The sequence below is a fragment of the Dendropsophus ebraccatus genome, chromosome 7, assembly GCF_027789765.1.
Source record: "Dendropsophus ebraccatus isolate aDenEbr1 chromosome 7, aDenEbr1.pat, whole genome shotgun sequence".
NCBI lineage: Eukaryota > Metazoa > Chordata > Amphibia > Anura > Hylidae > Dendropsophus > Dendropsophus ebraccatus.
The window spans coordinates 11139369-11153339 of NC_091460.1; positions in this window are offsets into that span (position 1 = coordinate 11139369).

The following is a 13971-nucleotide window of genomic DNA, read 5'->3' on the forward strand; positions in this document are numbered from 1 at the left end:
CCATAGTTTGACCGCTCTTACAGTATATACACCATAGTGTGACCGCTCTTACAGTATAGACTCCATAGTGTGACCGCTCTTACAGTACAGACCCCATAGTGTGACCGCTCTTACAGTATATACTCCATAGTGTGACCGCTCTTACAGTATATACTCCATAGTGTGACCGCTCTTACAGTATATACACCATAGTGTGACCGCTCTTACAGTATATACACCATAGTGTGACCGCTCTTACTGTATATACACCATAGTGTGATCTCTCTTACAGTATATACACCATAGTGTGACCGCTCTTACAGTATATACCCCATAGTGTGACCGCTCTTACAGTATATACACCATAGTGTGACCGCTCTTACAGTATATACACCATAGTGTGACCGCTCTTACAGTATACACCCCATAGTGTGACCGCTCTTACAGTATATACACCATAGTGTGACCGCTCTTACAGTATATACACCATAGTGTGACCGCTCTTACAGTATATACACCATAGTTTGACCGCTCTTACAGTATATACACCATAGTGTGACCGCTCTTACAGTATATACCCCATAGTGTGACCGCTCTTACAGTATATACCCCATAGTGTGACCGCTCGTACAGTATATACACCATAGTCTGACCGCTCTTACAGTATATACACCATAGTGTGACCGCTCTTACAGTATATACTCCACAGTGTGACCGCTCTTACAGTATATACACCATAGTGTGACCGCTCTTACAGTATATACACCATAGTGTGACCGCTCTTATAGTATATACCCCATAGTGTGACCGCTCTTACAGTATATACACCATAGTGTGACCGCTCTTACAGTATATACTCCACAGTGTGACCGCTCTTACAGTATATACACCATAGTGTGACCGCTCTTACAGTATATACTCCATAGTGTGACTGCTCTTACAGTATATACTCCATAGTGTGACCGCTCTTACAGTATATACACCATAGTGTGACCGCTATTACAGTATATACACTATAGTGTGACCGCTCTTACAGTATATACTCCATAGTGTGACCGCTCTTACAGTATATACACCATAGTGTGACCGCTCTTACAGTACAGACTCTATAGTGTGACCGCTCTTACAGTATATACACCATAGTGTGACCGCTCTTACAGTATATACACCATAGTGTGACCGCTCTTACAGTATATACACCATAGTGTGACCGCTCTTACAGTATATACACCATAGTGTGACCGCTCTTACAGTATACACCCCATAGTGTGACCGCTCTTACAGTATATACACCATAGTGTGACCGCTCTTACAGTATATACACCATAGTGTGACCGCTCTTACAGTATATACACCATAGTGTGACCGCTCTTACAGTATATACTCCATAGTGTGACCGCTCTTATAGTATATACCCCATAGTGTGACCGCTCTTATAGTATATACTCCATAGTGTGACCGCTCTTACAGTATATACCCCATAGTGTGACCGCTCTTACAGTATATACTCCATAGTGTGACCGCTCTTACAGTATATACACCATAGTGTGACCGCTCTTACAGTATATACACCATAGTGTGACCGCTCTTATAGTATATACCCCATAGTGTGACCGCTCTTACAGTATATACTCCATAGTGTGACCGCTCTTACAGTATATACACCATAGTGTGACCGCTCTTACAGTATAGGCTCCATAGTGTGACCGCTCTTACAGTATATACCCCATAGTGTGACCGCTCTTACAGTATATACACCATAGTGTGACCGCTCTTACAGTATATACCCCACAGTGTGACCGCTCTTACAGTATATACACCATAGTGTGACCGCTCTTACAGTATATACCCCATAGTGTGACCGCTCTTACAGTACAGACCCCATAGTGTGACCGCTCTTACAGTATATACTCCATAGTGTGACCGCTCTTACAGTATATACCCCATAGTGTGACCGCTCTTACAGTATATACACCATAGTGTGACCGCTCTTACAGTATATACACCATAGTGTGACTGCTCTTACAGTATATACACCATAGTGTGACCGCTCTTACAGTATATACACCATAGTGTGACCGCTCTTACAGTATATACACTATAGTGTGACCGCTCTTACAGTATATACACCATAGTGTGACCGCTCTTATAGTATATACCCCATAGTGTGACCGCTCTTACAGTTTATACACCATAGTGTGACCGCTCTTACAGTATATACTCCATAGTGTGACCGCTCTTACAGTATATACTCCATAGTGTGACCGCTCTTACAGTATATACACCATAGTGTGACCGCTCTTACAGTATATACACTATAGTGTGACCGCTCTTACAGTATATACACCATAGTGGACCGCTCTTACAGTATATACCCCACAGTGTGACCGCTCTTACAGTATATACTCCATAGTGTGACCGCTCTTACAGTATATACTCCATAGTGTGACCGCTCTTACAGTATATACACCATAGTGTGACCGCTCTTACAGTATATACACCATAGTGTGACCGCTCTTACTGTATATACACCATAGTGTGATCTCTCTTACAGTATATACACCATAGTGTGACCGCTCTTACAGTACAGACTACATAGTGTGACCGCTCTTACAGTATATACTCCATAGTGTGACCGCTCTTACAGTATATACTCCATAGTGTGACCGCTCTTACAGTATATACACCATAGTGTGACCGCTCTTACAGTATATACACCATAGTGTGACCGCTCTTACAATTACAGTATTAGGATACATATGAATCAGTGAATGTAATGCCCTTTGGTCGGGTGAATCTGTCCTTATACACCTGCATATATCTCCACACCAGCTTAATGGCGTTACAAAGTGCACTGTAATACTCCTGCCCCAAAACCAGACTTACACTTGTGCCCAGGAAGAATCCCATCAGTGTCCTGCTTTTTCGGACAAGCATGGTGACTGAGCGATTACTGTTCTTGGAGTTATTATGACATCACGGGGGTCGGTAGATATTGCACTACGCTTCCCCATAGGGCTCTTGTTTGTGTGAATGGTATAACAGCTCTCATAGTGAGTCAGTGGAATAAGGCTGTAGGAAGGGTTCCTGATGGGGAACATATCACAGGAGCTACTGTCCTCTAACTGTGGTATACAGATGTAGCCATAGTGACCATGATCGGGTTGATGCATCAGCTCCTCATGGTAACCTTACTGCGTTAAAGCTATCTTGACTCATTAAAAGTAAAATACCCTTTTATAAGCATGTAGTTTCTAGATTTTACCACCAGATGGCACCTGGAACAATTGTACACTACACTATACTGATACATAGAAGCTATACAGTACTGTAGCCAGGAAAGGGATTGCTAATGCCGCTCCCTGTAATAGTTTATATGTAATTATAATGCTTGAAAAAGCACTATATTGTAATCCGTATTTTTCAATTCTTCCGCTTCTTCTTCCAGCCATTCTTCTGTAATTAATACAGCCCGAACCGCTTTGCACACATACTCCGTTCAAACTGCGTTACGAAGCCCTCGGCGGTGTGTGGTGTGCTTTTTATTATTCGTTTCAATTGGATTTGTCGTTTTTAAGAAATTTACATTTAAATATCCCTAATTTCCCATGGGAAATAATGGCCCATTGGAAATAATGGCCACACTGTAAACGCTAACAGCCAATCACAGCGCATATGCAAATAGCTGAAATATTGCAGCCAATAGAAATTCCAAGGTCTTGTCAGTCTATGCCTCACAACACTGTCACATGTCCACTATTGGCCAATAGAATATGTAGAAGAAGGAATGATTTTGTCTCACTGACATAAGATTGCCATGGTAACCGAGCAATGATCTTTACCATTATAAGGCTGTGACTCAGTAAAGTAGCAGAGCTGAGCCAGTGATATGTAGCAGAGCCGATACCCGCATGACACAGCAGAGCTGAGCCAGTGATATGTACCAGAGTCGATACTTGCATGACACAGCGTAGCTGAGCCAGTGATATGTACCAGAGCAGTTATCCACATGACACAGCAGAGCTGAGCCAGTAACATATAGCAGAGTCGGTACTCGCATCACACAGCAGAGCTGAGCCAGTGTTCTAGTAGAATTGATACCTGCATGACACAGCAGAGCTGAGCCAGTGATCTAGCAGAGTCGATAACCGCATGACACAGCAGAGCTGAGCCAGTGATATGTAGCAGAGCCAATACCCGCATGGAACAGCAGAGCTGAGCCAGTCATGTAGCAGAGCAGATACCCGCATAGCACAGCAGAGCTGAGCCAGTGATGTAGGAGAGCCTATACCTGCATTGCAGAGCTGAGCCAGTGATGTAGCAGATCCATTACCCACATGACACAGCAGAGATGAATCAGTGATGTATCAGAGCTGAATCAGTGAAGTAGCAGAGGGGAAGGTACCAAAGTCACTCTTGAAGGGACTGTACATAAGTCGCCCTTAAAGCACACTACCAAAAGTAGCTCCTTAACCCCTAGACGACCCAGGGCGTATAGTTACGCCATGGAAGTCTGTCCCCAGACGACCTAGGGCGTAACTGTACGCCCTGGGTGTTTCTCCCGCTATGAAGCGTGCTCCGGAGCGGAGCGCGCTTCACAGCAGGTGGGGGCCGGCTGCAATCAGCAGCCGGGACCTCACCGGCAATGACACGCTGCAGCGATCGCGCTGCCGCGTGTCATTAACTCCTTAAAAGCCGCGATCGCGGCGCGACCGCGGCGTTTAAGTGTAAGTGACAGGGGGAGTCCCCTGTCACTTACCGATCGGGACCCCCGCAGTGTGACTGCGGGGGTCCCGATCGGTAAAACGGACTGCCTGAGGTCTCTTACCTGCCTCCGTGCGGTCCGATCGGCGCTGTGGTCACTGAGCCTGCACAGTCAGGCTCAATGAGCAGATCGCCGATAACACTGATCAATGCTATGCCTATGGCATAGCATTCATCAGTGTAGAAATCAAACTAATCTATGTACAAGTCCCCCAAAGGGACTTCAAATGTGTAAAAAAAAAAAAGTTAAAAACACTAACACACTACCCCAAAACCCCTCCCCCAATAAAAGTCTAAATCACCCCCCTTTCCCATTATATAAATAAAACATATAAAAATAAATAAACAAATAAACATATAATATACCGTAGCGTGCGTAATTGTCCGATCTATGAAAATATAACAAGCGTCATTGCAAACGGTAAACGGCGTACACGAAAAGAGGGGAAAAAGTGCGCGGATTACCGATTTTATGTTACATTATATATAAAAAAAAAAAGTGATCAAAACGTCCGATCTTCACACATATGGTATTAATAAAAACTAGAGATCATGGCGGAAAAAATGACACCCCATACAGCCCCGTAGGTGAAAAAACAAAACCGTTATAAGCGTCACAATAGGCCCATTTTATTTATAATTAATTGCCAAAAAAAAGGATTTCATTTAAAAAAAATATATAACATTAGAGAATCTGTGTAACCTGCATATGGTTGTGTTCGTACTGACCTATAGAATAATAGTGTCATGTCGCTGTTACCATATAGTGCATTATGTAGACACAGGAACCCCCCAAACGTTACCATATTGCATTCTTATTTACGATTTCACCAATTTATATCTTCATAAATAATATATTTGGAATTCCATCATACATGTTATGGTAAAATGAATGACGCCATTACACAGTACAACTATTCCTGTAAAAAACAAGCACTTACATGGCCTGTAGATAGAAAACTGAGAGTGCTAGAGCTCTTAGAAGGGGCGGAGGGAAAAACGAAAGCGCAAAGATCAAAATTTGCGCGGTCCACTGGGTCATTTTGGGCCTGGTCCTCAAAGGGTTAAAGTGTCACTGTCGTGAATTTTTTTTTTGCAGAAATCAATAGTCCAGGCGATTTTAAGAAACTTTGTAATTGGATTTATTATCCGAAAAATGCATTTTTATCATGAAAAAGCAGTTTGAAGATCTTCCCCCTGTCTTCATTGTTCTCCTATGGAGAGAGCTAAAGAAAAGACCAAAACAGGACAACAAAGAGTTAATCTACAAATCCCTCACGGGATATCTCCAGTGACAGTCACCAGTGACCTGTCTGAGCTCAGATTACAGCTGTCACCCAGCTCCGTGCCTGTAATCCTCTGTTATCTGCTTTCTGCTGCCGGCTAACTCCCTCCTTCCTCCTCCCCCCTCCCCTCTCCATAGAGCAGACAGGGTACGACTCCTGCAACAAGTCACAATTTTCAGATTTTTTGGAGTGGATGAAAAAGAGGAAGGAGGGGGGACCTGGGAAAAGGCTTTTTACATGCAGATAATGGCAGATTTGGCTAATAAACCCAATTGCAAAGTTTCTTAAAATCGCCTGGACTATTGATTTCTGCAAAAAAAAAAAAAAGAAATACGACAGTGACTCTTTAAAGGACAGTAACTTAGTCACCCTTAAAGGGACAGTGCTAAAGTCACTTTTACAGGGACAGTTGCTCTTCAAAGGGTGGCACCTAAATCGTTTTTTAAAGAGAAAGTACATAAGCTGGTCTCAAAGGGACAGTGTCAAAATCACTCTTAACCCCTTGGACCTTAACCCCTTAAAGAGAACCAATCACGGAAGATTTTTTTTTTTTTTATTCCTTAATTCTATTTAAATTACTTTTTTATTAATATTTGTAAATAGAATTCATGAATTTTCTGTCCGCGTTTTTAATTTATTCATGCCTCTCTTCACTGTCACGCGCCGGCTCTTTTCAAAAGAGCCGGCGCGTGACAGGAAGCTCCCGGCATGCAGAGCGGCAGGAAGAGCTCCCATGAGCCCTTGCCCGCCGCTCTGTAAATACACAGCGATCTCGCGCTATACAGCGCGAGATCGCTGTGTATATCTGTCCTAATTAAACCTATTAGTTTTCTCATGAAGATACAGACTGCATTTGCAGTCTGTATCTTATACTTTACCTAATCCTATGTAGCAGTGTAGTGAGCCGGGCGCCATCTTGATGACTGGAACGCACCGCTGGAACGCAAATGACGTCATCAAGATGGCGCCCGGCATTACTGCACCGCTACAAAGGAGTAGGTAAAGTAAAAGATACAGACTGCAAAGGCAGTCTGTATCTTTATAAGTAGACTTTATGGAGATACAGACTGCCTTTGCAGTCTGTATCTTTTACTTTACCTACTCCTTTGTAGCGGTGCAGTAATGCCGGGCGCCATCTTGATGACGTCATTTGCGTTCCAGCGGTGCGTTCCAGTCATCAAGATGGCGCCCGGCTCACTACACTGCTACATAGGATTAGGTAAAGTATAAGATACAGACTGCACAGGCAGTCTGTATCTTTATAAGTAGACCTTATTGAGATACAGACTGTATCTTATACTTTACCTAATCCTGTATAGCTGGAACTGCTGGAACGCACCGCTGGAACGCAAGTGACGTCATCAAGATAGCGGAGCCCAGCAATACTTACACTACTATACAGGATTGGGTACAGTATAAGATACAGACTGTAAATGCAGTCTGTATCTTCAGGAATAGACTTAGGGAGAGAGAAACTTTTATTATAGGGACAGTTAATTTTAGGTGATTGGTTCTCTTTAAAGACAGAGCCAATTTCGATTTTTGCGTTTTAGTTTTTCCTCCTTGTGCTTAAAAGGTCATAGCACTTGCATTTTTCCACCTAGAAACCCACATGAGCCCTTATTTTTTGCGTCACTAATTGTACTTTGCAATTACAAGCTGAATTTTTGCATAAAGTACACTGCGAAACCAGAAAAAAATTCAAAGTGTGGTGAAATTGAAAAAAAACGCATTTTGTTTATTTGGGGGAAATGTGTTTTTACGCCATTCGCCCTGGGGTAAAACTGACTTGTTATATATATTCCTTATGTCGTTACGATTAAAACGATATATAACATGTATAACTTATATTGTATCTCATGGCCTATAAAAAATTCAAACCATTGTCAACAAATATATGTCACTTAAAACCGCTCCATTCCCAGGCTTATAGCGCTTTTATCCTTTGGTCTATGGGGCTGTGTCAGGTGTCATTTTTTGCTCCATGATGTGTTCTTTCTATCGGTACCTTGATTGCGCATATACGACTTTTTGATCGCTTTTTATTACAATTTTTCTGGATTTGATGCGACCAAAAATGCGCAATTTTGCACTTTGGGATTTTTGGGCGCTGACGCAGTTTACCGTGCGAGATCAGGAATGTGATTACTCAATAGTTCGGGCGATTACGCACTCGGCGATACCAAACATGTTTATTTATTTATTTATTTACTTTTATTTATAACCTGGGAAAAGGGGGGTGATTCAGACTTTTATTAGGGGAGGGGGCTTTTTACTAATAATGACACTTTTTTTTTACTTTTACACTTATACTAGAAGCCCCCCTGGGGTTAGGGTTATTCCCCATGGGGTTAGGGCTATTCCCCCCTGGGGTTAGGGTTATTCCCCCCCCTTGGGTTAGGGTTATTCCCCCCTAGGGGACTTCTAGTATAAGTGCTTTGATCTCTCATAGAGATCTCTGCAGCATAGATATGCTGCAGGGATTCATGAGATAGGCACTCGTTTACTTCCGGCTGCTGCAGCCGGAAGTAAACGAGTGCCGAGCCAGGGACGGCGCCATCTTGGAGCGGTCCCCGGCCGGCTTGAGAAATGGAGATCGCTCCTCCGGGATAACATCTCGGAGGAGCGATCTCCTCCACTAGACACCAGGGAACGGCTGAATCCGGTAATCGGTTGCAGCTGTCATGTTTGACAGCTGCATCTGATTACTGTATTAGCGGGCACGGCGATCGGACCGGGCTACAAGCGGCACCCGGGACCGCCGCGGTTCAGAGTGGGGTCGCCATGCGGCCCCGCTCTGAACGTCCTTAACGGCAACAGGGTGTAAATATACGCCCTTTGTCGTTAAGGGGTTAATGACCAGGCAAATTTTTCAAAATCTGACCTGTCTCACTTTATGCGCTTATAGCTCAGTGATGCTTTAATGTATGCTAGCGATTCTGAGATTATTTTTCATAACATATGGTACTTTATGTTTGTGTTAAAATTTGGTCATTGTCTTGTGTGTTTTTTTGTGAAAAAACATCATGAAAAATTTGTGAAATTTGAAAATTCTCAGCTTGTAAAAAAAAGAAAGTCATATGACATAATTTTGTCACATTATCAATATGTCCTCTTTATTCTGATTTCATATACATATTTTACTTTTTAGGGTGTTACGGGGCTTAGAAATGTATCAGCAAATGATCACATTTTCATGAAATTTACAAAACTGATTTTTTTTAGGGACCAGTTCTTTTTTTAAGTGGATTTGGGAGGCTTGTATACTGGAACCCCCCATAAGTGACCCCATTTTGGAAACTACACACCTTAAGGAATTAATCTAGGGGTATAATGAGCATTTTGAACCTACAGGGGCTGGAGGAAAATATTCACCATTAGGCCGCAAAAAAATGGAAAATAGAAATTTTCCAATAATATATTTGTTTAGATTAAAGTTTCTCATTTTCACAAGCAACATGAGAGAAAATGCACCCCAAAATCTGTAACACAGGTTCTCCTGAGTATAATGGTACCCCATATGTGGGCATAAATAACTGTATGGGCACACAGCCGGGCTCAGAAGGGAAGGAGTGCCAATTAGCATTTTCAGTGCAGATTTTTCTGAAGAAGTTTCCAAGTGCCAGGTGCGTTTGCAGTGCCCCTGTAGTGTCAGCAAAAGTCACCCTATTTTGGAAAGTGCACCTCTCCAAGAATACATCTTGAGGTGTGGTGAGCATTTTGACCGCACAGATATTACAGGAAAGTATTCAATATTAAAAAGTAAAAATGAAAAAAATTTTATTTTTACAATAATATTAAGTTTGAAATTTCTCAATTGCACAAGGAACAGGAGAGAAAACTCACCACAATATATGTAACACAGGTTCTCCTGAGTAGAACGGTACCCCATACGTGGGCATAAACCACTGTATGGGCACATAGCCGGGCTCAGAAGGGAGGGAGCGCCAATTAGCATTTTCAGTGCATGATTTTTCTGAAGAAGTTTCTGAGCGCCAGGTGTGTTTGCAGCGCCCCTGTAGTGTCCACAGAATAGAACCCCCCCAAAAGTCTGTGGTGGTTATGGGCTGTCTGGGATGGTTATGGGCTATCTGGGATGGTTACAGGCTATCTGGGGTGGATACAGGCAATCTGGGGAGATTACGGGCAATCCGGGGAGATTACGGGCAATCTGGGGTGGTTACAGGTAATCTGGGGTGGTTACAGGCAATCTGGGGTGGTGATGGGCAATCTGGGATGGTGACGGGCAATTTGGGGTGGTTACCGGCAGTCTGTGGCAATCTGGGGGTGTTTACTGGCTATCTGGGGTGGATACGAGCAATCGGGGGTTACGGGCACTTTGAGACGGTTATGGGTAATATGAGCAGTTACAGGTAAACTGGAGTGTTTATGGGTAATCCAGGGTGGTAACAGGTAATCCGGGGCAGCATTTGAAACAAGCGATCAGCGGTAAATAGTATATTCTGCTGATTGATTGTAGCGGGTGTGCCGGGTGGTCCTCGATCATTGCCCCATGCTCTCTCCCACCTCCGGTGGTGGAGAGAATGGGGCTTTGATCATTTTTAGGAATCCATCACTATGAACAGAGTCTGTTCACAGTGATGGTGGCGGCCATCTTGTATCAGATAGCCGTCTGGGGAGGGTTACTGACTGGCCCACTAGGGTTAATCTGGGGGCCGGGGGGGTGTTATGTATTCATCTCCTCTCACTGTGGATTCACGGTGAGAAGAGATGAAAGCGTTGAGTGGAGACGGCAATGCCCGTTACTGGCGGCCGCTGTTATACTGTTAATAACGACGATAGCCGGCGTGGGGAGCGGCCAGGACCGAATCCACACTCTGCCCCAACCTCTTACTGGCACCGCTGCACTATTCTGTGCCATCGCTGTAAAGAGCTGATGGCAGCAGAATAGAGCCCATTAGTGACCTCTGTAAAAAGCCTTATGGGCGGTCACTAATAGCATAATACATGTATTCTCTGGGTCACTACGGTTACGGCGATACCACATTTGTGTAGGTTTTTTTTTAACTATTACCACTTTGGTGCAATAGAAACTCTCTTCCTAGCAAAAACCCACAAAACCTGTCGCCGCATTGCAAGATCCATAGCGTTCTTATCTTTTGTGCGACAGAGCTGGTTTTGGGCTTATTTTTTGCGACTTTATGACTTTCTGATCTCTTTTATGACATATTTTCTAAAACGGATTGATAAGATACAACAATTCTGGTACTGTTTTTTTTTTTATTTTTATTTTTTTACAGCGTGTGTTGTGCAATATAATTATTGATATAATTTTATAGATTGGGTCGTTACGGACGTGGGCGGTCACTAAGGGGTTAAAGGGACAGTACCAAAGTCGCTCTTAAAGGGGAGGTATCAAGGGTTAAAGTTTCTCTTTACCCCTTAAAGGGGTTGTGCGGCGCTAAGAAATTATTCACAGAATAACAGACATTACAAAGTTATACAACTTTGTAATGTATGTTATGTCTGTGAATCGCCCCCTTCCCGTGTCCCACCACCCCCGCACGTGTACCCGGAAGTGTTGGTGCATTATACATTACCTGATCCGTGTCGCGCATGTCCGCTATCTTGTGCCAAACGTCATCTTCGGACGCACCGCTCCAACTGTCCCTAGTGCTGGGTGCCTTCTGCAGCGTCATCAGATGCTCAGCCGCGATTGGCTGAGCATAACTGTGCTGAGCCAATCGCGGCTGAGCACAGTTATGACACGGCAGAGGGGGTCCAACATCAGGGATGGCGGCAGCGATATATTTTGCTGTTACTTTAGAACAACGGCTGTTGTATTGAAATAATGGCAGTTATTCACTGTTATATGGCGGCCATCCACTCAATTTCAACATTGTGTGAACAGATCCTTTCTGTGTTTTCAATCCACTCCTGGTTTTGGTTGCAATATGAGGACCACAATACTGACTGAAATATACGTAGTGTGAACCCAGCCTGGGCCAAGTTGTAAAACTTTGTAATGTGTGTTATTCTGTGAATAATTTCTTAGCGCCGCACTAACCCCTTAAGGACAGAGCCCTAATGGCCTTAAGGACAGAGACAAATTTTATGAATATGACCAGTGTCACTTTATTCATTAATAACTTGGGAATGCTTTTACCTATCAGGCTGATTCTGAGATTATTTTCTCGTGACATATGGTACTTTACATTTCTGGTAAATTGGAGTTAATACTTTATGGGGAAAAAAAACTAAATAACGTGAAAAATTTTGAAAAAATGCATTTTTCCAACTTTGAAACTTTTCTGCTTATACAGAAAATGGTTATACCACATAAATTATATATTAAATAGCATTAGCACCATGTCTATTTTATGTTGGCGGCATTTATTAAACTATATTTCATTTTTTTTAGACAAAAGAAAGTTTAAAACATTAGCAGCAATTTTCCAAATTTTCAGTAAAATTTCAAAATCAGATATTTTTAGGGACCTGTTCAGGTTTAGGCTATGTTCACACTGCGTATATGTCCGGCCGCGGAAATATTTTCGCGGCCGGACATATACGCGTTAAACTTCGGCCAGGGATTTACGCTACTTGCGGCCGGCTACGTACGGAGCGCGAACTTACGCTTCCCGAGCGCCCTATGTAGCGATCTGACAGCGGTCTTTTAGTTGGAAATCTTCGCCTAGCCCCGGACACCCCACAGAACCTTTTGGATCGGCACAAAAAGCTTAAAAAAAGAAGAAATCACCACTACATACTTGACCACATGTTACGGCATTTTCTTCCTCAAACAACGGTCTGGCTCATTTTTTACGGCGGCGAGTACGATCCCGGCGTAAGTTCGTACGTAGTGTGAACTGTGCCGCCATATATCGTATACTTTCCATTCTTTCAAGTCTCCGGACGCTTATTCACGGAACGCGCTACGTCCGGAGACGTACGTAGTGTGAACATAGCCTCAAAGTGTATATGAGGGGACTGTATGTTAGAAAGCCCCACAAAGCACCCCATTTCAGAAACTGCACCCCCAATCTCTGCAAAAGCACATCCTGAAAGTTTTTAACCCTTTAAATTAAACCCTTAAAATTTAAATTTTCTTTGCAGAGATTTTATTGTGATCCAATATCCTTCATAATTGTAAACCTATTACCAGAGTAAGTCTTTAATCACACCAGTGCAACGTTTCGGCTCATAGTGTAGCCTTTCTCATGCAGGCTACACTGTGAGCTGAAACGTTGCACTGGTGTGATTAAAGAGTGTCTTCATTTGGACGTGCGGTCCCCATCGTCTTACTTGGATATTTATACGAACCTGGGTCCGGTTTGGTGAGACGCGCTGGTGAGGTCTTGTGCTGCTGAGACTTATTTTTATAGCAGTTTATAGAAATACCCCATACTGTATGTGGCCCTATTGCGCTATTTCACGCAACCACAAGCCTCAGATATAAAGGAGCGCCTAGTGAATTTCAACGCCTCCGTTATATTTGGTTGGTCATTTTTGACTGTACCACTTCAGGTTGGCAGAGGCTCTGGGTGCCAAAACATAAAAAACACACCCCTAAAGGGACACCATTTAGAAAACTGCACCCCTCAAGGAATGTAACAAGGGGTGCGGTGAGCATCTGGACCCCACTGGTGCTTCACAGATTTTCAGAACAATGTGGCGTGAAAAAGGAAAAATTAAATTTTTTACACTAAAATGTTGTTCTAGCCTTTAATTTTTCATTTTTACAAGGGGATAAAAGAAAAATCAAACACAAAACATGTAGCGCAGTTTCTCCCGAGTACGGAAATACCCCACATGTGGACATAAAGTGCCAAGGGGGCGCAGGACGAGCCTCCAAAGGGAAGGAGCGCCAATTGGCCTTTGGAAGCTGGATTTCACTGGAATGGATTTCAAGGGCCATGTTGCATTTACAGAGCCCTCGTGCTGCCAAAACACTGGAAACCCCCCACAAGTGACCCTATTC